Source organism: Podarcis pityusensis (assembly GCF_964106645.2).
Source record: "Podarcis pityusensis genome assembly, chromosome: 11".
In the NCBI taxonomy this organism is placed as follows: domain Eukaryota; kingdom Metazoa; phylum Chordata; class Lepidosauria; order Squamata; family Lacertidae; genus Podarcis; species Podarcis pityusensis.
Window position 1 is genome coordinate 28847937 of NC_138036.1, and position 23420 is coordinate 28871356.

Here is a 23420-nt window from a genome sequence, read left to right on the forward strand (position 1 = left end):
GATTTATGAAGTAGAATTTGTAAGTTGTGTTGAAAGCTAAGGAGAGGAGCTAAGAGGAGATAAAAAATATTTAATCAATAAATCTTAACAGAGCTGCATGTTTTAATTATTCCTTCATCCACCCACCCTTCATTTAGGAAATCTGACCTGAAATATTTTTATTCATATTGTTATCACTATGAGGGACACAGATTGAAGAGAGTTATTAGAAAGAGCAGAATTACAGGATTAATGTGTGTGTGTTTTTTTTTAAAAATATAGTCAGGGAAGTTTGCTGAACAGCCACTGGGTGGCACCCTTAAAGCATTCAGATCAGTACTGATTCTAACTCTTTAGTAAGGGCTGTGTACACACTCCAGTTCACTCTGCATCCAGTGTGCTTCCACCACTGGTTTGCGAAGCTGTGTAAACACAACCCAGTCACAATCCATATCCATCCTGTCATTTCTTATGAAATACATTTTAAAGCATTTGCTTGCAAACAACCTCAACCTGAATTGAGAAAAAGAATGACCTAAGCTGCATTCTAAGCCATTAATATGTACACAGCTTAAGATACGTTGTTGGGAAAACAACTGGTTTATTATAGTAAGTCAGCCTACATCCTGAATATACTAAATAACTAAACTTTTTTTGGTTAAGACTGAAATACTCTGGCACAGACAAAAGCTGAGAGTCACTGCTGATGGAATTAGAAGTTTTGTTCAGTATCTTAAATACTACTGAGTTACAATCAAACCCAATATTTGGAATGAATTATGGACTAAAAATATAAAATTCACGGCTTGTTTCCTTATAAGGGAAAATCTTATGAAAATGTACTATAGGTGGTACCTGACCCCTGTAAAACTTGCAAAAATAAATAAATCAAACAATAACAAGTGCTGGCGATGTAAGGAACAGATAGGAACATACTACCATATGTGGTGGTCCTGTCTAGAGATACAAAGATATTGGAACATGATTTATGAAGAGATAAAGAGATTGATAAAAACTACATTTAGCAAGAAACCGGAAGAATTTTTACTAGGAATGGTTTCAGAAATATTTGGAATGAATTATGGACTAAAAATAATTCCCAAAAACAAAACTAGGCTATTTATGTACGCAACGTCAGCAGCAAGGGTTATAGTGGCAAAACACTGGAAAGATAAAAATACACCCACTAAAGAGGAATGGGTAGTCAAATTGTGCGAGTACTTGGAGCTCGCAAAGCTGACAGATGCAATAAGAGATAAAACTAAAAAATTGGTGAAAGAAGAATGGGAATGTTTAAATAATTATTTAGGGGACAAGGGCTCAGCAAGAAAGATCTGGCTATGTCTAGAATGATGCTGCATAGAGAAATGTTCCCTGATACCAAGATGAGGGATTCCTTTGGAATGCAGATAGAGATAATTGATATGAATAATGATCTGTTGTGAGCTTGACGGAAGTGTACAATAGATGAGCCTTCCTGCTTTGGCTCATCTTCCTTTTTATTTTTATTTTTTTTTCTACTTTTATTTTTTCTTTTCTTTTATCTTTTCCATAGTTGCTTATGTTCTGTGTTATGTACTTTGATATTTTTTGTAGTTTTTAAAGTTTTTTTTCCATTACTATTAAGGAATTTTCCTTTGTAATTTTGGTTGTCTATATTTATATGCACCTGTTTAAAGCAAAATAAAAGTTATTTAAAAAAAATACTGAGTTACAAGAAGAGTGTTGTCAACTGAATAAACAACTAGGACAATACTAATATTCTGACAGATCAGTTATAGTATAATTGAGGTTTGTTCCTTGGCTACAGAAAACTAGCATAGCAGGAAGAAGGCAAGGCTGGAATCTATTTCTCTGACATAACTTTCTATATACGTACAGGTTTTATTGTATCATGGATCATTCGCTCATTTGAGCACACACCTGCTGTCTGCAATGGCACAGTCAAGAAACAGGTTTACCTCCTCCTCAGATGTTTGTAAAACTAGGGCTGTGTCTGGCTATCTTGTTACTATTAGTTTCTAACGTTAACAAGCAATGGCAATGCAATAAAAGAAGGCAGTGATGCTTTTAAACGTTTGCCCTCATCTGGGATTATTTATAAAAACATATTGAATTTCTACTTCAGGATCAGTTTGCTGACATTTAAAAGCAATTACGACTTTTGGAAACATTTCCCCAGAAATCTAAATTGGATGCCTCAGCTATTATTAAAAATTGAGTGCCAGAGCTATTGTTGATATACAGGAGAGAAGCTGGAGCCACTTAGATTTAAATCAGGTACTCATTTAGTACTTAGCATTCAGGACTATGAGAAGCCCAGGAGGACTCCCATAGAGGCCATGCTGCTCTCAACGCAAAGGTAATGAGGGTAACTATGTGAATAACCCTTACAAGTGTGTTTGATGTTATTTATCCCCACTGCGATGGTGTCCAATGCCTCAGAGTTCCACAATCTACACATGGAGAACGGCCCCCTCCCTCTTGTCCCCTGCCTGGAAGCTCTTAGGCTGCTGGGGAAGGACGCCGGAGGGGGGGGAGAGAGCCCAGCGAGGCGGAGGAAGGAAAATCACGTGAGAGTCACATGGAGAACTGGGGCCTAGAAAAACAGGACTACAGTCACAGGGAATACTTGAACAAAACATGAACCCATGTTTCTCAATCCAACTCTAATGCCCTATCTACAACACTGCCACTGATCTGATGTATCTTTGCTTGAGTCAGGTGTGGATATAATGAGCCATGACTGAGTTCCTGGTTTGCTGAGCAGACATGCATATAAAGCACAACTGCGTGATTTCCATGCCAGGAAATCACTGCAGGCAAGCACTCCCACAGTAGAAAATGATTATATGGGAACAGAGGCAAAAGAACAGCAATTTACTAACCAGCTTGTGAAACTACTTGGCTTTGTCATTACGATTCTTCTTTTTTATCACCTTCAACATGCAAAATTCTCCACCATCTATTCCCTGCTGTGCTCACCTTTTCTTTAAATTGTATCTTTAGATCTCTTAATTCTAAAAAGGCATATCCCAGTTCAACTACCCAGGGCTGTAGTTTTGGGGTTTATTTGTTATTGTTGTTAAATTCCACTCCAATTCAACTCATCGTAGTACATTAGTCTTCAGCTGGTGGGTCACAGCCTGACCTAAGGTGGGTCATCGCAGGACTATACTGTACAAATTTATTGAACTTAATAAACATCTCACATTCATTAAGATGCCTACAAGAGGTTGCATTATATTTGAGATTTGCACTCCATAACAAAATGGGTTATGACCATGCAATCTTACTCCTGTCACTGAGAAAGTGCATTGAACCTGTCAGGGAACTGCCATCGGAAGGAAGGGAAGTGAAAGGGCTCACACAGGTTGGGAGAGACTCAGCAGCTGAAGAGGGAACCAGTAGGGGGAGAGGAGCTGAGCTGAGGGAAAGGGAGCTGGAGGGATGGCTCAGAGACACTTCCAGCGAAAACAGTGGGGAGGTTTCAGGACCTCCTGTAGGGACACCCACTCCTCGCCGGAAACTGTCACGCAGAGAGTCCAGAAGACGTGTTTCCGTTAAGGAGCTTTTATGTTGGAAGCGATTCCGAAAGCAACCACTGTCGGAATCTGCCAGCGACTGACGGAGCCATGTTTAAGGGGCTCCGTTACAGACAGAGGTTTGCAAACTTGACCAAACTCTGAGGGACTAGGATTTTACACACAAGCAGCTCATCGTCCCATCACAGCATTCCGACAGTCTTCGTGAGCAGCTTGTGCAGGAGAAGGCATCATGAGCAACCCAGCCGGAACCGGAGAAGCAGGAGCTGGAGCGGGTCCAAGCCTGGAAGAAAGGTACCGGGTGTTGGAGGTCCAGCTAGCGCTGCAGACGGCGAGGCTTGAGGAGAGGAGGGCTCAGGATGCAGACAAAAAGGGGAAAGACACCCAGCTCGTCAGAAAGGTACCAGGATTGGTGCAGAAGTTTGGGGGGGAGCCCAAAGACTATCATGGCTTTCGGACAGAGATGCAATATGCCCTCAATCTGCAGTTTGATGAATTCCCTGACGAGGAATCACGAGTGGCTTTCGTGATTGGGCATCTTGAAAAGGGGGCGAGAGACTGGGTTAGACCCCTGATGGCAGCGAATAGTGACGTCCTAAAGGACACGATGAAGTTCTTTCGCGCCATGGATCTGATGTTTTCCAGCGATATTGAACAGGGAGTGGTCCGCAGACAGTTAATGGCTTGCAAACAGGGGAGCCGATCTGTCCGTGAGTACTGGACTGAGTTCACCATGTTGATCCATAAATTGGGGTGGGATCTATCGGCGGAACCCATTCAAATGCTCTTTGAAGAAGGGCTTTCTTCGGCTGTGAAAGACGAACTTTCCCGGGCGCCCAGGGCGGAGTCTATGGACCAGCTGACCAAATCAGCGCTGACCATAGGAGCGCGCCAGGAGGCGAGAGCATTGGAGAGGCGGGAAGGGAAGGGGGAACGTTGGAAGGAGTTCCGCATTCCAGACATTCCAGAGCCAACTTTCCCGCCGGCAGAGCCGATGGAAATCGGAACAGCGCGCGCGCGCGCAGTTTCAAAGCCCAGTGAGGGGGGAAAGAAGGAGGGAAAAGGCGCCCGGAAATGCTATCTCTGCCAACAGCCAGGTCACTTTGCCAGAGTCTGCCCCCAGAGGAAGGAATGGCAAGGGATGGTAGGAGCTGTGGAGGGAAGAGAGGAAGAAATACCGAAGCAAGTAAAAGCCAACGCCTGGCTGCCACCGTCGGGGCACAGCAGCCAGGCCAAAGAGCAGTGAAAGTGCCCACGCCAGAACCTCCTAAACCCGCCCTAGTGATAGAAGTGGCGCTAGAGCTGCCAAACGGACACCCTCTAAAGATAAAGGCGCTGTTGGACTCAGGCAGCTCCTGCAATTTCATGAGCAAAGAGTTTGCAGCTGAACACCAGATACAGACGATCCCTTTAAGCAACCCCCTGCAGGTGACCACGATCGATGGCAGGGAGCTGTTGGGAGGAGAAGTCAGCTTGCAGACCGTCCCAATGATAATGAAGGTGGCAAGGCACACCGAACTGATAGCGTTTAATGTGGCCACCTTGGGAGGAGCTCCCATTATATTGGGGATGAGCTGGCTAGCGTTACATGATCCGCTGGTGGGCTGGCATCAGAGAGTGGTTTCTTTTGGTTCAGCACATTGCTTAGAACACTGCAAAGAGGGAAAGGGTTTGGCAGGGGCCCAAGCCACCCTAGCAGGGACTGAAGTAACGGAGAACGTGAAGGTACCACGACAATACGCAGATCTCCGCGACGTCTTCAGCGAAAGGGAAGCTGACCAACTACCCCCGCATAGACCCTTTGACTGTCAAATCAATTTACTCCCTGGGGCACAGCTCCCTGTAGGCAAGCTGTACGCCATGTCAGACAGAGAGATGCAGGAGCTAAGAGAGTTCATTGACAAGAACCTGAAGAGAGGGTTCATCAGAGAGTCCAGGGCGGTGGGGGGCAGCCCAGTGTTTTTTGTGGATAAAAAAAAACACGAACAAGCCGAGGCTTGTGTGTGACTTCAGGGCCTTAAATGCAGTGTCAGAACCAGTGGCTTTCCCTATGCCCAGGATTGACGACATTTTGACAAGGGTCAGGAAGGGAAAGATTTTTACTAAACTGGACCTAAGGGGGGCGTACAACCTGATACGAATAAGGAAGGGGGATGAATGGAAAACCACCATGTTCACCCCTTTGGGGGCATTTGAATATTTAGTTATGCCCTTCGGCCTACAAGGAGGCTCCGCGTGCTTTCAATCGTTTATGAACCACGTCCTGGGGCCTTTGCTTTACAAGAATTGTGTGGCCTTCTTAGACGACGTGTTGGTGTATTCTGAGAATGAGGAGCAGCATGTGAGAGACGTCAGAGAAGTGTTGAGCAGGCTGCAAGCCAACCAGCTGTGGGTGAAACTGGAGAAGTGTCAGTTTCATACCAAGGAGGTGGAATTCCTGGGGTATCGCCTGTCAGACAAGGGATTGGCCATGGATCCCGGCAAGGTCCAGGCGGTGCTGGAATGGAAAACACCCAAAACAAGGAAGGATGTGCAGAGGTTCCTAGGATTTGGGAACTTCTATCGTAAGTTCATCCGAAACTTTGCCCACCTGACGGCGCCCATTACGGACTGTCTCAGCAGTAAGAAGAAGTTCGTTTGGACTGAGGAGGCGGAGCGAGCATTTGAGGAACTAAAAAGGGCCTTCGCCTCGGAACAACAACTCCTGCATGTGGATTTACAAAAACCGATGAGAGTGGAAACTGACGCATCAGACAGAGCTATTGGGGCGGTGCTTCTGCAGCCAGGGAAGGAGGAGTCAGAGTGGAGACCGTGTGCCTTTTTTTCGCGAAAGCTGAACAAATCCGAGAGGAACTACACGGTGTATGACCGAGAACTACTAGCCATTCATGAGGCGTTCCGGAGATGGAGGCACCTGCTAATTGGCGCACAACATAAGGTGCAAGTGTGCACTGACCACAAGAACCTAGAGTATTGGAGGACGGCACGAGTGCTCAACCAACGGCAAGTGAGATGGGCCCAGGAGTTCTCCAAATTTAACTTTGAGATTTGTTACGTGCCAGGCCCAGAGAACATTAGGGCGGACGCTCTCTCACGCAAACCTGAATATTTGGAGGGGGAGGGAGCACCCGAAGAGAGACATGTCATTCCAGAGGACCGCTGGGTGTGTGGGGCGGCATTGGTGGGACAAAGAGAACTGGTAGAGGAAACAGAGAATGATGAATACGCCCAGAATAAGCTCAGAGGTCTTAGGGGTGAGGGAGAGGAACCAGGGGGTTTCGAGGAAAGAAATGGAGCTTTGTATTACAAAGGGGCACTGTATATCCCTGAAGGAGACTTAAGGGGGAGGGTACTCAAGCAGTTGCACGACAGCCCCACGGCGGGGCATTTTGGACAACACAAAACCATGTGGTTGGTCACCAGGGAATTTTGGTGGCCTAAGGTGAGGGAAGATGTACGGGAGTATGTAAGAGGGTGTGAGCAATGCCAGCGAGCCAAAGGGGAGAGGCGGGCACCGGCGGGGCTATTAGAACCCTTACCAACCCCAGAACGACCTTGGGAGGCAGTGTCGATAGATTTTATGACTGATCTGCCGAAGTCCAAGGGGAAAACAGCCATCATGGTGGTGGTAGACCTACTAACAAAGATGTGCCACTTTGTAGCCTGCTCGCATGCAGTCACGGCGGAAGAGACAGCTAAGTTATTTGTAGAACACATTTTTAGGTTGCACGGGGTGCCATTGAGGGTGGTCTCAGACCGAGGAAAACAATTTACTTCCAGGTTCTGGAGGAAGCTCATGAGCTTACTGCAGGTGGAGGTCAACTTTTCGACTGCCCGGCACCCTGAAACCAACGGGCAGGCGGAAAGAGCAAACGGGGTCCTCCAGCAATACCTGAGGTGTTATGTCAATGACAGAGAGAATGACTGGGTAGAAAAGTTGGCGCTGGCGGAATTTGCCTACAACAATGCCGAGAATGTGTCCACAGGGATGAGCCCCTTCTTGGCTAATTATGGGTGTCATCCCAGGGCTTTCCCAGGGGGAGAAGGGGAGAGATGGGGTGTCCCGGCAGCCGAGCTTTTTGTAGAAGAAATGGAAGCAATCCATCGTCAGCTCCAACTCAACTTAGAAAGGGCGAAGGAAGAATACAAGAGGCAGGCAGACAAGAACCGAAGGGTGGGAGATAGGGTGTGGCTGTCAACCCAAGGGTTGCCGTTCAAAGGAGGTTGTAAGAAATTAAGACCCAGGAGATTGGGTCCCTTTGAGGTCATTCAACAGGTCAACCCAGTGGCTTTCAGGCTCCGGTTACCCAACCACATGAAACTGCACCCAGTATTTCACAGGTCGTTACTGTCACCGTATGAGGGGGGACGAGAAGGGATGGCCACTCGGGGACCGGTCATAGAAGAAAGGGAATGCAGCAGCCATGTGGCAGAAATCCTCGACGCCAGATGGAAGGGGGATCAGGTGGAGTATTTGGTAGCGTGGGAAGGAGAACCGGAGTCAGAAAACACTTGGGTAATGGCAGAAGATATCAATGACGAGGTATTGATAGAAACGTTCCATCAAAGGTTCCCAAGGAAACCTCAGCCTGTGGAGAGGTTCCGGAGGGAATACTTTGGGACCACCGATGAGGAGGAGGAGTTGGAAGGATTCTCGGAATCGGAAGGGGAAGGGGAGATGGACTCTGAGGAGGAGGAGTACTTCGAGACCAGGAACCGCAACAGGTGGAGAGAAGTGTTCGGGACATCGGAAGATGAAGGAAGTTCATTCCGGGGTTTTGCCTCCTCACCGCCCGTAGAGGAGGGGGCGAGAGGGGATGAAGGGGGCCCTGGAGGGGAGGTGGATGTCAGGGAACTGCCATTGGAAGGAAGGGAAGTGAAAGGGCTCACACAGGTTGGGAGAGACTCAGCAGCTGAAGAGGGAACCAGTAGGGGGAGAGGAGCTGAGCTGAGGGAAAGGGAGCTGGAGGGATGGCTCAGAGACACTTCCAGCGAAAACAGTGGGGAGGTTTCAGGACCTCCTGTAGGGACACCCACTCCTCGCCGGAAACTGTCACGCAGAGAGTCCAGAAGACGTGTTTCCGTTAAGGAGCTTTTATGTTGGAAGCGATTCCGAAAGCAACCACTGTCGGAATCTGCCAGCGACTGACGGAGCCATGTTTAAGGGGCTCCGTTACAGACAGAGGTTTGCAAACTTGACCAAACTCTGAGGGACTAGGATTTTACACACAAGCAGCTCATCGTCCCATCACAGAACCCAAACTGCTTTATCTGCAGATGGGAAGATGCTCCACTTTTAGAAGTATTTCCTCCTCTGCAGATATCCTCATAAGGACAAATCAGCTGACTGGCAGATATAGAAAGCATTTTTTGAAGGCATGCTGCCAGCTCCAATGAGCACAGAAAGCACATCTTTAAAGAAGGTGGCTGTAACCATTGACCAGCAGTTGCTGCAACCTCCTTTGAATGTTGACATGTGTTAGTCACCTGTCATCATTATCACATCAGGTGATTGACAGACAGATGTTCCTGCCCATCCATCAATGTTGACAGGGGGTGGATATAATGATCCACTGCCTGGATCCAATTCCCCACCCCTGCCTTACCTCTAAGCTATAGCCCTTCCCCTAAATAACCTAGACAACTAATAATGTGCAAATTAACACACCTAAGCACACGTAACTTGTTCGGAATTATCCCTCACTGCTTTTCTACTGGTCTTTGCATTTGTGCTCAAAAATGTGAAAGGAGCATGGAAGAAACAAATTAGTGCAAGTGGAGTCAATTCCACTACCAGGGCTCAATGCAGATATACTTTCAGTCCATTTCAGTAGCTTCTCTTGATGATGGCATCTGTTCTTCCTCACAAAATTTAATTTAAAAGAAATTGCTCACTCAGTAGCTGCACATATGTAAAATGTATTTTATCCTACAACTTCAGCCGAGAAAGCAATGTCACAATGAGTTTTTCTCCCAACTTGCTTTAGGGCAGGGATAGGGTACCTGTGCCCTCCACAGATGTTGTCAAACACAAGTTCCATCAGCCCCAACAAGCATAACAAATAGTCATGGGAATTGTGTTTGAACAACACCTGGAGGGCTAAAGGTTCCCCAACCCTGCTTATTGACTCATTCTCATTAAATGGAATCATCACCAGTAACCAAAATGGTATTGCATGCCACCCCAATCTCCAAGCGGTGCAAGTTTCCAGGGTGCCTAGGTGCTTACCCAGGGTTCATTTTTCCTTTGGAGATATGAGATACTGCAGAGACTGTGGTGTCTTTGGGTATCTATGGTTTATTTACGCATATATATGCAACCTGGGGTTCACAGCATCAGCACCCCAAGGGGGTCTTGTTTCTTTCACAGCCACAGCCTTGGATTCAAGCAGAAATCAATTATCATGTTCTGCCATCTCTGGCTTTCTAGCCTGCAGCTTTACTCCTCAGTCACATCACAGCCAACTCCTGAATTCGACTCTGGCTTTGTCCTTCTAACTATCTAAGAGCTGGAAGAGATGCCCCATATATTTGCCATCTGGCACAGAACCCTGACTCTTCTGCTCTCTTAATAGATCACTTTTTCTTTGTTTTCTTAATGGCCTTTCACCCAGGCAATTACCTGAACACAGGAAGCCAGCATAGCTTACATTTTAACACTGGCTGGGTCCATGGGCTAGAATGGGTCTGGTACCCACAAACTCATAACAATATATTTGTGGGTTTTTTAAAAAAAAAAATTGCCCAAACAGCCTCCTTTGGGTTGCCAACCTACTTTGAAATGTCATTTCCTGTGAAGTGGGCTTGCCCCCTTTGCTGGCCTTTAGGGGGATTTTAAAGGCTTATTTATTCTACTCTACATTTGGTTAAATTTAGAGCAGCATGCTTTTGACTGAAGTTTTCATTGCTACTTTCTTGTTTGTTATTTTAATTATCCATGTGTTGGATGTACACCATACAACAAGTAAGTTGTAATCTGCTTTGTGAAGGCTTTTACCTTTAAAAGTTGGCTAGAAATCTAATTGATGGATTGAGTCATTTCCCTTTTTTATATTTTAGCACTCGAGTTGGTTTTGGTGTAAACATGTTCATTTACTAGAGGGAAACTGATCCCTTAGAGAAAGTCAAGTGTACTACAAGACCCTCTGGAGAAAAAGGCTGCCATCTGTGCCACTCTGGCAGGTGTAAAAGGTGAAATGGTTGGTTCATCAGGAGGCTATTAATGACTAGAAAACACAAGGTCCTGCTTCCCTTACTAGAGGAAAATTAACACAGGGGGGCATGTAATTGGAGAGTTGAGCTACAACTCAGACACCACTCTAATTTTCCACCTCTATAGCAAGTCTTTAACCAAAGCAATTCTTTCATATGCAGATTTTTCCAAAGACGAAGCAAATAAGAGTTGCTCATGAAAACTAGTATGGAAGAATTAAGAGATAATTTCATATCACCACCCTGTGGGGCTGCCTGTTTTCATTTAGCCTCAACAGTACAGAGAATGTGGTAAAAGCATAATCAACACAAAAAAATCCTAATGAAGCAAAATCCATAATTGGCCAATACTTTTTAGGAGGCTAACCAAAATGTTCCATTGCGCCAGAATGCTGGCCACATGACCCAGAAAGCTGGCTCTGGACAAAAGCTGGCTCTCGTGGCCTGAAAGCGAGATGAGAACCACAACCCCATAGTCACCTTTGACTGGACTTAACCATCTGAGGTCCTTTAGCTTCACCCTTTATAACATGAAAAATATCTACAACATAACAAACGCAGTCACAAACAATAAATAAAATATTAAAGTACACACAACCAAACTGAACTATTTCCACATCAATCACAACAAAATCTAAAATAAAGTTTAAAAAGCAGCAACAGCAACAACTCCCTACCCAACCTCCCCCAAACAACAACATAACCCAAGTCTGTTCAGCAACCTCAGCTTTTTGTAGCTTCAGTCAGTCAGGATCCTGCCCTCCCACACCAGGTGGAAAAATGGCCTACAAGACAGGCAGTGGGTCTTCCAGGACTCAAAGCCAAGATGGTCTCAAGAGCAAACATGTTAGGTACCAAATCATTCTTTTTTCTCTGGCCACTGATGAGTCTCAGCTTATTTGTTAGTTTTTCCAGCAAGGCAATATCCCACACTTTACTTTACCAAGTAGTAAGATGTTCTTTTTATGATGCTATGACTCTGAGGCTGCATATACACCATACTTTTAAACCATGTGACTTTCCCCAGAGAATCCTGGGAACTGTAGTTTACTCCCACAGAGCTACCATTCCCAGCACCCTTATCAAAGAAAGGTTGCCAGCATTCATTTGAGTAAGTCATATCATGTATGGTTATATATGCAGCCTGAATCGCCAGTTCAGTATCCCTAGCAGCATCCTAAATTGATGTTCTCTGGGTAGAGCAATTCTGTTCCCTTGCAAGTCATCATATTATTATTTTCTTTCAAATAAATAACTGAGAAAGGGTAGCCTGCTATATTCCAGGAAAGAAAGCTAAGAATATAAAGAACATGCAAAGACTAACTTCAAGCATGTTGTAGTTTATTATTCTTACTCTCTTTCCTACATTATAGCAAGAACATTGGCTTTTGGGAATTTTCTGCAGAATTAGAGAGAGAGAGAGAGAGATTAAATTACACCTACTCCCATCCCAGGGTCTCATTGTGCTATTGGCCACAGTCCAACAGGGAGTTTAGCAACTCAAGTCAACTGAAATATGGCTATGACATATGTTAATAGGCACTAACTATTCTGTTATTTATCTGCTGGTCTTAGTCAGAAAACAAGCTGTAAAGAAGGCATGATGATTAATTTTACAGGGGTTCATACCTGTTGATGATCACATGTAAGCTTTTAAACTGCACCAGAAGTTTAAGGATAAAATATGTACAGCATACCTGCTCATTAAAAATCAATCAAACAAACTTTATTGGCATACAAGGACAGGAACATATGAATCAAAACATATGCTTTGAGATCAAACTATACAGCTTTAATAAGGTTAAAAAGTACCACTCAGGTCTTATGACGATGTAGTTTCATGGCATTGCTCAGATATTTTGCTACTTTCTCCATGCTATCATGCCTTCAGCTATTCAATAAAAAGGAAACCCTGTAGGAGTCATAACACCCTAACCACTCCTTCAACATGGGGCTCAAACATTTGTCACAAATTACTGCATAAAATGGACAGTAAACAAGGCATGTGCAATGGTCTTGAACTGTCCTAGACCACAAGGACAATACCTCTCTGAACATGGAACCTTCAAAAACCTTCCCTGCAGAATGGCAGAAGGCATAACGCTAAATCTTGCAAGGGAAAAAGCTCCACATTGGTGAGGATTATATAGGTAGATATGGAGCAATTTTGTCAAACAAAGGTAGGATCCCTATCCCCAGTGGTGAACAAGATTTGTCTGGGTGTATCAGTGGAAATTCAATCACACTGTGTTAGGTATCAGTCTAGACACTGCACCACACAGGCTAGTTCTAAAGAAGCAACTGGGCTGTCATTATTAAATATTTACACTGAACTTTCGATAACAAAGTTTCGATAACAACAGTTCAAGGCAGATCAGAGACAACATGAACTTGGAAAGGTAATGCTCTAATTATACAACAAAAAGGCTGAACAGGCCACTGTGGGTTAATGCTAAGCTGATACCATTGAAAATCTCATTACAAGGATTGCAGCACGTAATTGAGCTGACTCTATGGCTGAGTGAGTTAGCAGCCCCCGAGATTTATATGCCCACAACATCTATGGAGAGTACGTGATTGGGTCTGGCTCAGTGCTGTTCTTCAGCCACAGCATTTTAAAATGCATAAAAATAGAGATGTAGGAATCAGCGGCAAATCGAAACTATCTGACAGTGTCCCTCTCCTGACGCCGCGGCCACGGGAAGGAGCGCGAGGCAACTCGTCTGAGGAGCCTCGAACAGCGTGGGGGTCTTAGAGGGGTCACGAAGGCTCCGTGAACCCCTAAACCACAGGTGGAATATCCTGTTGGCCATAACACCCAGCAAGGCTGCGCGTGCTCGCCTGTGTTGCCGGCGTTTAACAAGGCTGGAGCCGCAGCGAGAAGGGGAAATATCAGACTCCATGCTGTGAAGCCTCAGGCTCCGAGTGAAAGCGGCGGACCTCCGACAACAGAGGAAAAGCTGGGAAATAGTTCTAAAGCTTTGATGAAAGCAGAGGAGGGAGAACACTGGAAAACAATCAAACAATCAAAGTAAAAGCAAAAGGAATGTTGAATGAAGTACCCAGCGGAGAAGTAATTAAAGACAAAAGAAGGAGGAATTCACTACTGGCGGTAAGAATGATAAAGGAGTAAAGCGAAAAGCTGGCAGACGTGAATGAAAGAGCAAGAAAGTAACCGCTAGCGAGGGGAAGGAATATCCTCGGTAATAAAGTACATTTTACAAAGTACAAAGTACAAAGAGTTGGAAGCAAGGTAATATTGAGTTTTCTTTTTTTTTTATTGAGAGACTCTTTACCGGGTTTGAGAGGAGGAAAGGAGGTTTCTGGGGCATTTGGTTGATGCTTTAACTGACAGGTTTTTTGAGGACGTTATTGTTAACAACAACTTTTTTTGTTTGAAGTGGGTGGAAGAAAGCCTGGGTCTTCCCCAGACCTTAATGCTGGTTTTATGTTAGTGACTTCCCTATGGGTATAAAAAAGGGAGGAGGAAGCCATTTCGAGACTTAACTTGGCTTTGTTACCCGCCATTTCATCTTGTCCTTGATCTACTACGCCTCTGCATGTATTTGAGATTTAAAGGGACATGCGCCAAAAGCCAAATAGGAGAATTTAAACCAGCATAAAGAACACTTCCTGAAGAACCTCCAAGTCTCCAGTAAAGGAAAATTTTTGGTGACGCCAGACCTCTATAATACCACCCTCTAAGAGGACAAAGACTGTAAAAGTGTGGTGGACCCCAAGACCTTTCAAGCCTACAAAATGACAAACGGTGCAAAAAAAGGCGTGGCAACACCAGCGGAAAGGAGGTCGTCGAGGCAAGAGGATGCTAAGGAAAGTAAAGAAATTAAAGACTATAGCAGTCTGATGGCCGAAATAAGGAAAGAATTCAAAAATAATGAACAATATATTGAGAGAAAATTACTTGAGGTACAGGACACTTTGGATAAGAAATTGGAGGGAGTGGTGGGGGAATTGACAGGAAAAGTTAAAGATTTATCAGTAAGAACTAAGGTTTTGGAAGATTCAATGAAAAAGGTGCAAAAAGATACGAAAACTAGTAAGAAGGAGGTGGATAGAATTAGAGTAGAAGTTAAAGAGATAGAAAGAGTGCAGGAAGAGCTGTTGGACAATATGGCTATGACGCAAATGAGACAAAATCAAACCAACCTAAAACTGAGGGGTGTACCAGAGACCCCAAATGAGAATATTAGATCTAAAATGATAAAAGAGCTGGCAACTTGGTTAAATAAGAGCGAGGAGGAGATAAACTGTCATTTAGTAAATGTTTTTCGAATAAGACCAAAATTAGACAGAACCAGAAAGAAAAAGCTGCCAGGTGATGTAATTGTCATGTTCAACACTTTGGAAATAAGAAATGAAATACTGCAACAGAACCACATAAAAAGGTTATATATTGGAGGAAGCCCAATTATTATCTTTAGAGAAATTCCTTCGAGATTTCTTCGAAGGAGAGAGCCATACAAAAAATTAACAAACCAATTGAAGAAGAATGGGATATTGTATAGATGGGAGTTTCCCGAAGGCGTTTCATTCTACTTTAAGGAAAAAAGGTTTAAATTAAGCACCAGTATTGAACTCCAAAAATTTGCGAGGAGATACGAGAAGGACCTGGGAAAAGTTGAAGGGGAGGTGGAAAGGGAGGAACGACAGAGAGATGAGGAGGGTGAAGGGAGTGAAGAAGAAGAAAAAGAGGAGAGCTTAACAGGAGAAGGAGAAGAACAAGAGGAGGAAAGCAAGGAACAGTAGTCTCTATTTAATCTAGTTAAATTAGCTAGAATAGTTTAATAGATGGCTTTAAAAACAATAAGCTGGAATGTAAACGGTTTGAATAATAAAAATAAGAGGAACCAGATTGCACATGTATTGTTGAAAAAGAATTGGGATTTAATTTGTCTTCAAGAAACGCATGTTATAGGAAAACACAAGAGAGTATTAAGTAATAAGAGATTGGGACTGGACTTTGTGACCTCCGACAAGGTTAAGAAAAGAGGGGTAGTAATTTATATAAAGGAAAAATATGACCCGCAATTACTGTACAAAGATGAACATGGGAGAATAGTGGTGGTACAGATGGTGTTTCATGGAGAAAAAATAGTTGTGGTTGGAATATACGCCCCGAATGAGAAAAAATCAGCTTTCTTTTTGGAATTAGATAATATACTAATGGAATGGATGGACCAGAAAATGATATTGATGGGAGATTTTAATGGGGTGGTGACGCCGAATATGGATAGATTAACAAAAAGACAAGATGGGAAAGAAGGTAAACTACCACGATCTTTCTTCGACATGGTAAATAATTTGGGATTGACGGATGTCTGGAGGTTTAAAAACCCTACTGCAAAACAATTCACTTTTTTTTCAAATCCGAATCAGAGCTGGGGGAGGATAGACAGTATTTGGGTCTCGAGGGAATTGGTACAGAATTTAATTAAGTCTGAAATTTGGCCCCGAACTTTATCTGATCATAGTGCGGTTTCCATGGAGTTAAAAGGTAGAGAGGTTAAAACAGCCAGATGGAGAATGAATGAATATTTATTTAATGATCAAAGGATAGTAAATAAGGCTATAGAAACAATTGAAGAATACTTTAGGTGGAATTTAAATGGAGAAACTTCCATAGAGACGGTGTGGGACGCAGGAAAAGCGGTCATGAGGGGTTTTTTGATTCAGAAAAATACCCAATTAAGAAAAGAAAAAGAAAAAAAGAAAGAGCAGATTTTAACACAGATTATGGAAAATGAAAGAAAATTAACTGTTAACCCTAGTGAAGAAAGTTTAAAACAGAACTTAAAAATACTACAAGCTAAATTTGCTACAATAATTAACCAAGAGATAGAGTGGAAAATTAAGAGGATGAATCAAAAGAACTTTGAGTCCGCAAATAAGATAGGGAAATATCTAGCGTGGCAGTTGAGAGAAAGGAAGAAGTTGAGTACGATCAGTAAAATAAAAGAAGGAGATATGATTATGGAAGAACCAAAAGAAATAAAAAGAATATTCCAAAGATATTATAAGGATTTGTACAAAAGAGGAGAGGAAACAGAACAAGAAATAGATCAATTTCTGCAAAAACACCATCTGGAACAAATTGTAGAAGATGAAAGAGCAGCACTAGAGGAGAAAATAACACAGGAAGAGATAAAAAAGGCTATTAAAAAGATGAAAGCTGAGAAGGCGCCGGGACCGGACGGCCTTCCGGCCAAATATTATAAAATATTAATTAACCAAATATCACCAGTGCTGGGAGAGGTTATGAACAATATATTGAGAGAAGGAAAGATACCTAATACCTGGAAGGAAGCCTATGTTATATTGATCCCTAAAAAAGAGGTGGACACTATGGAAGTAAAGAACTATAGGCCAATCTCATTATTAAATAATGATTATAAGCTATTTGCAGACATAATGGCGGAAAGACTAAAGAAGGTCTTGATTAATAAAATTCATGGTGATCAAACAGGATTTCTCCCAGGGAGACAATTACGGGATAATGTAAGGAATTTGATTGACATTATTGAATACCTGGACATGAAAATAGACAGAAAAGCCGCACTGGTTTTCATAGACGCCGAAAAGGCATTTGACAATGTTTCCTGGAACTTCCTAAAGAAGGTTTTGGAAAGGATGGGAATTGGCGAAAAATTTAGAAGAGGCATAGAAGCAATATACAAAGAACAGAAAGCAAAGCTGGTGATAAATAATAATACAACAGAATATTTTAACATTTATAAAGGGACCAGACAAGGTTGCCCCCTGTCCCCCTTATTATTTATTGTAATTTTGGAAGTACTTAATAAGAGACTGAGGGAGGCAACAGAAGTGAAAGGAATTAGAGTAGGAAAGAAGGAATTCAAAATTAAAGCCTTTGCCGACGATATTGTTCTGACTTTGGAAGATCCACAAGATAGTGTAAAAGAAGCATTACAAAAAATTGAGGAATTTGGAGAGGTGGCAGGTTTTAAGGTAAACAAGAATAAAACTAAAATGCTGGTTAAAAATCTAACTAAGGAAGAAACGAAAGATCTAGAACAAAAAGTGGAAATCATGGTGGTGAAAAAAGTGAAATATTTGGGAGTGTGGATCACGGCAAAAAACATAAACCTATATAAAGATAATTACGAAGTTACATGGAAAAAAATAAAGAAAGATCTGGAAATATGGGGGAGGATGAAATTTTCCTTTTTAGGGAAGATAGCAGTGGTTAAAATGAACGTTTTGCCGAGGATGTTGTTTTTATTTCAAACTCTTCCAGTTATTAAAGGTTTAAAACAATGTAAAGAATGGCAGAGAACCCTGATGAAATTCATCTGGCAGGGGAAAAGACCAAGGATTAAACTGAAAATACTAACTGATAAAAAGGAAAGAGGAGGTTTTGCTCTCCCAGATCTGAGCCTATATTATGAAGCAGCGTGCCTACTTTGGCTAAAAGATTGGATAAAATTGGAGAACAGAGACCTACTAGATTTAGAAGGTTTCAATAATCGGTATGGGTGGCACGCATATCTCTGGTACGAGAAGGTGAAAGTCCACAGGGCCTTCTTAAACCATATTTTCAGGGGACCAATATATCAGGTCTGGGAAAGAAATAAGAACCTTCTCGAAAGAAAAACACCATGGTGGATTTCACCAGTAGAGGTCTTAACAATAAAAAAAAACAACATGGAAGGGAAGACAGCCACCTACGAGGATTTGGTAAGAAAATCAGAACAAGGGCTTAAACTTAAACCGTATGAGGAAATAAAGGATCAATTCACCGGTTGGCTACAATATCATCAGGTGAATGATATGTTAAAACAAGATAAAAGAAAAATGGGCTTTGAGGACAAGAAATCAAAATTCAATATAGAAATAATAGAAGGCAAAAACAAAACATTGTCTAAATTATATGACATATTACTGGAATGGCATACAAAAGACGAGGAAGTCAAAGAGGCAATGATTAAATGGGCAATTGACTTCGGTTATAACATCGAGTTTGAAAAGTGGTTGAAATTGTGGAATAGAGATATTAAATTTACGGCCTGTACGAGTTTGAGAGAAAATGTTTGGAAAATGCTCTATAGATGGTATCTTACGCCGGCAAAATTGGCTAAAATCTATAGATCAGAAAATAAGACATGCTGGAAATGTGGTGAAGTGGAGGGAGACCTATACCATATGTGGTGGCAATGCAACAAGGTGAAGGTTTTTTGGGAAGCAATTTATAATGAACTTAAAAAAGTTTTTAAATATACTTTTCCCAAGAGACCTGAGGCCTTTTTGCTGGGAATAATGGGTAAGGAAATAAAAAATGAAGATAAAAAAATATTTCTCTATGCCACCACAGCCGCAAGAATTATGCTGGCACAAAACTGGAAAATAGAAACTATTCCTAACATAAGTGACTGGCAGGTCAAAATGATCAACTATGCCGAGCTAGATAGATTAACAGGCAGAATACGAGACCAAGACGACCAGAAATTTCAAAAAAATTGGAGTAAATTTTGGAACTATATTGGAACGGATATATAGGAGGAACTGGCGGTATTAGAAAAACTTTATCAGCTAATAACTATAAACTTTAATAAACTAATTACGCAATCCGAGATTTATTTGATACTTACCAAAAGGGTGAAGGGAAGTCAAAGGCTAAGGAGAGCCTAATGGTTATATTATTATTTTTTGTATGATTGTATGTTTCCTTTTTGTATAGTATGAAAATAGGATGAATAATTTATGTTAAAATGTTTATTTTTGTATTTGTTAGTTCTTTTTTCTTTTTTTTCTTTTTTTGTACAAATTCTGAATAAAAATTTACTTGCAAAAAAAAAAAAAAAAAAAAAAAAAGACAGTGTCCCTCTCCTGCTCCTCTCACCCCACTACAAAACACAGGCTGTTGGGGAAACATGGGATACAACCAACAACAATCTGTAACAAGGAAACAGCGACTGGAATGGAAAAGCTGCATTTTGTTTTCAAAAGGTTACTTTCTAATTCCTTTGTTTGGCTATCCTTTTAGAGCAGTGTGGGGGTGGGGTTAATGTAATTTATTTTTCTAGACATGCTCATTAAACATACCTTTCTCATCTGCACAATTACATAACATGATTGGTTTGTTGTCTTGCTTTGCTTTTACTCTTAAGCAAATACTTTGATCATTTCAAATGTAACAATTTTTTCCAGTAGTAACTTTGCCTTGATTTCACATGCTCCAAACAAAGAGATTCATATGGTTAGGACAAAGCAAGTACAATCAAAAGGAAACCAATGCAATTTTCAAGTTGTCTGGCCCCATAATGGCATCTAGACATTCCATCTTGGTGACTGTAACCCTGGTTTAAGGAGCCATTTGGCACCCAGCTTATATATCTGAGTTTCTAACACTGCCTGAGTCTTCCTAAGGGTGAGAAAAGAATCACATGAACTGTCTTCCCTGAAACTAGGTGAGCATGTGGAATTCACACCAGAGAACATCAGTATGGTGGAGGGACATCCACTACTCATTCACCCACACAGTTTTAGCACTGTCCTCCAGCAGAATATACAAATTGTAGTGATGTTTAATAGCTCTGGAGAAGTGAAGAACTTTAAGAAGCTGAGACAGCAGAACTGACACAAAAGGGAGGATTTTGCTTTGCACCTAGTTTCAAACATAAGCAGCAGGGGTTTTTTAGGGTGGGGGTGGGGAGATGTTTATATCAACAGCTCTTGTGGCTGATTTCTCCTTTCAAATGTGTGGGGGGGGGTGTGTGTGAGAGAGAGGGGTAATCAATGATATTCCACTGTCCCCTCTAGTTTGACTTTGGCACTGCCATATATACTTTGGCTTTTATTTTTAGAGGATTTCCACTCCTCGTTTACCATCTCTGGGTAAGCAATTCCCCTCTTTTATTTCCTATCCAGCTTATAGAATCACAGGAAAGGGTAATTACTGCACTTACAAATGAAATGTTTTCAGCGTTCATTAAGCAGATGTGCTAAAATGCTACTTAAGCTACTAACCACAGAGAAGGCAAACATTTAAATGATTGGGGTGGGGGACACACAAAAAGAAACCCTTTGCATCATGGTGGAGAAAACACCACAAACAGATAACCAGGGGATTTAATTTGGTTTGCTTATACTAATCTGCACAAGCATCTGTTCAAAATTCTATAGAACTTTGTCATTCTTGTTGCTTTCAGTATTTTAAGTATACGCTCTAATGGTGTACTCCTGCACTGAAAATCCATTGGATGAGGGGCTCTAAGGTTTGGCAGAAGCCGCCAATGGGCATAGCCAGGGGGGACAGGGAGGTCCCGCTCCCCCCCAGATCAAGTAAAACAATAGAAATAACTAACTGACCAATCACATCGGTTCTGCCCACCCTAAGAAATGCCCTGAGCCCCCCAAATATCCTGCCCCCCCAACAAAAATCCTGGCTACATCCATGCCCACTGCACCAGTAAGTGTCAGGAGTGCTTGCAGGAGCCAGGCCCTGTGACCAGTAGGGCTTCGCAGGACTGGGGCCTTCCTAAGTTTGTTCTGGAGAGGCAAGACGCGGCCACACAGGTGAGGCCGCTTGGTAACTCGCTGCACCTGGGGGCAAGAGCCGGGAAGGGATATAAGGTCAGCATTTCCCTTCAGCTCTTTGCCACAGCTATATGTTTCCTGCCTTGCTGGGTTTGGCTTCTTGCTTCCAGATCCTCGGACCTTGGCTTCTTGACTCTGTGCTTCTCAACCCTCGGACCCTTGACTTCGTGACTCTCTGCTTTCTGACCTTCGGACCCCTGGCTTCTGGACTCTCGTTCCTGCTCCCACCCCGCCATCTTGCCCCCAGTCCCAACGTCCTCATCCGGGACTTCGATCGCCCGTAGATCGGACCATGACAGTAAGATGTGAAATATGAAAGATTCCCCAGCAGAACTCAATGTGTCTGTTCTAGAGAGTATGGGGTCGATCCCTTCTCTTCCTGTACTGTATCCCCCAGCCCTGTTTCCTCCACTTCTATCTGCATTGGAGATCATTTCCCTAGAAAATTCCATAGGTTGTCCATCAGAGTGTACATGATTCTTAGCAAACAGCCTTTAGAAGTAATAATGACCAATGCAATTTACATATGTAGAGGCTTCTGGCTGAAGTCTGAGCTGACAGCTTGCAGAGGGTTTTTGATATATATACATGAAGGGCCTCAAGTTGCCCACCCTTGCTCTACAGTGTGTGACAGCATATTTGGAACTGGCCATCAGGGGAAAGAGAGGGAGTAGTTACTCCTTCATTCTCTTCTAGACACTCACAAACTAGTTATATTATTCTTTCCTTTATATCTTCCAATAAAGTACTCTCTTTTCCCGACTTCATTTTTTTTTTAACCTGTTCTGGCCTAAGCAATTCCGTGGGACACATTTTCTGCAATGTTTCAGAACTCTTTTGTCCATATCCCAGTCAGCATCTCTATTGGAACTCTTAAAAAAACAAACTACTTTTATATCAGCAATTGTTTTTTACACCTTCCTTCTTTTATGGTTGCATCTCTTTAACTTGTTCTATAATTGTATGTTTAATTATTGTAACCTGCCCTGGGATGTCACAGTAAAGGGCTGATGAGGTATCAAAATAAAATAAAATAAAATAAACAAACTGCCCACCCCACATTGGATATGCGCTTGTCCATCTGTATACAGCACACAAAAGATGACTGGTTTCAGCATGCTAAACACATGTCAAATGCCAGTAAGAACACAGACCTTCAGTATTAGACAAAACCAAGACTGATTTTTTTTCCCCCTATTCTTCTTTTTACAGATATCCAATCTGGTGTTGGTGCAGCAGCAACAACTGCAGTAAATAATTTTGGAACACTTCTCCAAGGTGTGAAGTAGTTTTGGCTTCTATCTCTCAGGAGCAGTCTGCTGTTGTGACAGCAGGGTGTGAAATCATTTCCTATTATTTTATTACGGACCATTGTAGGCACATCCCTGCCTTATGAACGACAAGATCTACCATATCAGAGAGATTCTAATCTCCCTCTAGGGACTGCAGCTGCTTTGAATCACACCAGGCAGGTGAAGAGTCCAGGAGACCCCAGAGGGCAACTCCTGCCATTTCATCCCTAGGAATGGGAGGAGACAGCATGGAAGCAGCTGATGAAGAGGCGACAGATCCAGCCTCCAAGGAACACACAGCAGTAGCGGCAGCAAGCAATGCATTCCTTGCCTCATGGATGGGTTGTCCTTTCCAATATATATGATTCTCCCCTAAACTGCAAAAGCAGTATTGCCTGTATCTCCTGTCCGAACACAGCCCATCATTTACTGCATCACCAAGGTCTTTAAAGCTATGTCTGTTGGTCCAACAGCCTATGTCTATGTTATACCAGTTACGTATGTTCACTCCTGAAGAGGGAGTCAATTGAATGAATCATTATTGTGGCAAGTTTTCTGTATCCCAGCCTGCATTTTTTATGATAAGGAAGCTGCATCCTTTGTTATCCATGATCTGGGGTGGCCAGTTTGACCAATGAATCTGCCACAACATTTGGAACTACCAAACAAAAAAACACAGATGGGCTCCTAGATATGATACTGAAGATCAGCTATGAAAGGTTAAATTAGGCTGACTTAGAGCTGTAGGATAAGCCTGAGATTCGTCCAATGAGAAAATTAGTTCAATGCATTGCAGAAAGGTATTTTAAATACTTCA

The 23420-nt window shown here is 42.6% G+C and overlaps 1 protein-coding gene across 4 annotated transcripts in view; it reads right to left on the reverse strand.

Annotated features, from left to right (window-relative positions):
• Nucleotides 1-23420, reverse strand: part of SV2C (synaptic vesicle glycoprotein 2C) — a 106328-nt gene that overhangs the window by 31838 nt on the left and 51070 nt on the right. The gene's annotated exons all lie outside the window — the stretch shown is intronic.